We start from the raw sequence: 2,264 nt of genomic DNA on the forward strand, positions 1-2,264 counted from the left end.
CACCACCTGCCGGCTCCTTGGCAGACTGTGCCCTGGACACACTGGCCTTCTCTTAGTCTGTCTCACCTCAGGGCCTTTGCACATGCCTGGCTCTCAGCCACGGATGCTCTCCTGTGACTCTCAGCCTGGCTAAGCGCTATCATCCTTTGGGCCTCCACTCACATGCCTGTCTTGACATCCCTGTCTACTAGTAGCTATGCCTCCTATTGCCTCTGCTTATCTCCAACCGACTTCTTCACTCACGTTACAAGAATGGACACAAGACACTGGTGGGTGGGGTGAGGGCATGTGTTGGGGGGTAGGGGAGGCTGGGGGAAGGTCAATGGGGAAAAAAAGGAGACATATGTACTACTCTCTGTAGTACTTTAAACAATAAAATAAAATTTTAAAAAATGGGCAAAAAAAAAAAGAAGTTCCCTTCCGGCAGTTATTGATCTAAATGTTGAGAGCAGGGGCTGTGTTGGTTTTGCTTGCTGCCCTCTGCCCAGCACCCAGAATAGAGCCTTGGTCATACTTGGTGTCTCCTTGGTCCCCTTCCTTGCCCTGTACTCTGATCCTCACGGTCTCTAAGCCCAAGGAGTCAGGTAGGTCCCCTCCAGGCTCCGACCTACTCTCAGATCCCCAGGAGTGTGCCTCCCTTCCTACTGCTCCTCCCTCCCTCCCACTCTGTCCCACGGGGGCGCCCCTGGGCACCTGGCCTGTGTGCTCAGGCAGTGCAGGGGCTTGGAGCTCCTTTTAGGTGGCCCTGGACAGGCCATGCTCCATCTCTGGACTTCAGTGTCATTATCAGTAACATGGAAACAAAAACAGGCAAAGATGAAGCATTGAGCCAGAGGAAGGGAGAGGCAGAGAGGGGCAGAGTCTGCCCAGGTCCCAGGGGACGGAGACCAGACATGCTGGGGATCTGGCCATCTGGGGTGTGATATGCAGGTGGAGAAGAGAAGCGAGGGCATCTGCCTGCAAATGCAGTGACTCCCCAATTCTCTTGTCTGGAACCCAAGTTAAGGAATCCATTGTCTAGTGCAGTGATGGAGAACCTATGACTCATTTTTTTGGTTGATTTTTCTTTGTTAAATGGCATTTAAATATATAAAATAAATATCAAAAATATAAGTCTTTGTTTTACTATGGTTGCAAATATCAAAAAATTTCTATATGTGACACGGCACCAGAGTTGTTAGGCGTGCTGACACGCTGAGCTCAAAAGGTTCGCCATCACTGGTCTAGTGCAAGCCTGAAGGGAAGGTGTCACAGAACAGCACTCACCTTGCCGTCTGCTATGAAACTCTGGTAGTTTTTTTCCTTTCCGTTTCTTTGATATTTGTTTTTAACAAGGCTGATTGCACTTTTCGAAGTGGATTCCAGGACCCCCTCCCGGGTTACAACTTGGTGTTGGCAGGAGCAATAAAGAGATCTGGCAAATGACTGTCAGAAAGCGCATCACCCAGGCCTGGCTGTGCCCTGCCCCACACCCCTCCCCTGAGCACAATGGGGTGGGGGAGGTGACAAGCATCACCTGTCTTCCTCCATCCACCCCAGGCTGAGCTCTGCCTCTGTTTTCTGTTTTATCCTCAGAATATCCCAACATAATCCCATCTAATACCTTTCAGGTGACACACCCAGGACGCCCTGGCACAGATGGACCAGCCAGGACCATATTCAAGTCTGGATAAAGAGCCCCGCCCCAGCCAAGGCCCTGATGCCCAGCCACCCCACTGCTCTGGGCCCAGCTCTGGACCCAGTAACGGGAGGAAGGGGCACCGCACACCGCCAGCGCTGCTCCAATGTGTAGGTATTGTGGATGTCATCCCTGCCCACACATCTGTGTTGGAGCATGGGTTGGCCCCAGGCCTTGGTGCCTTGGAACCTGTTATCTCCACCCCACCAGACCCCATCCTGTCTCTTTCTTCACCACAGCTTTGCTGAGTGGCCAGATTATTATGACCACCTGACGTTTGTAGGCAAATTAGCTATAATTTCATGCTGAGGTTGCTAGAAGGCCAGTCCATTATAAATAGGGAAGCAGGTTGTTTACCACGACAGAAGTGATTTTTTTCTGAAGATATGGGTAAACAACGTGATTTAACAGCCTTTGAACGTGGGATATATATCACACTGAGTGGCCAGATTGTTATGACCACCTGACGTTTGTAGGCAAATTAGCCATACACTGCATCTTATGGGATATGGAAACCGAAGGCCTGTTCGAACACCTTTGCGGTCTGCAGTTACCAAGATAAAACATCTCCAATTCGCACAGGCAC

At 50.7% G+C, this 2,264-nt stretch overlaps 1 long non-coding RNA gene across 1 annotated transcript in view; it reads left to right on the top strand.

The window, feature by feature from the left end:
* Positions 1 to 1,907, top strand: part of LOC107183009 — a 14,355-nt gene extending 12,448 nt beyond the window's left edge. The window contains exon 3 of the long non-coding RNA XR_001513789.1: positions 1,576 to 1,907. This is a non-coding gene — a long non-coding RNA (uncharacterized LOC107183009). The remainder of the gene's footprint in view (positions 1 to 1,575) is intronic.
* The last annotated feature ends 357 nt before the right edge of the window (positions 1,908 to 2,264 follow it).

Source organism: Myotis davidii, unplaced genomic scaffold (genome assembly GCF_000327345.1).
Source record: "Myotis davidii unplaced genomic scaffold, ASM32734v1 scaffold78, whole genome shotgun sequence".
NCBI lineage: Eukaryota > Metazoa > Chordata > Mammalia > Chiroptera > Vespertilionidae > Myotis > Myotis davidii.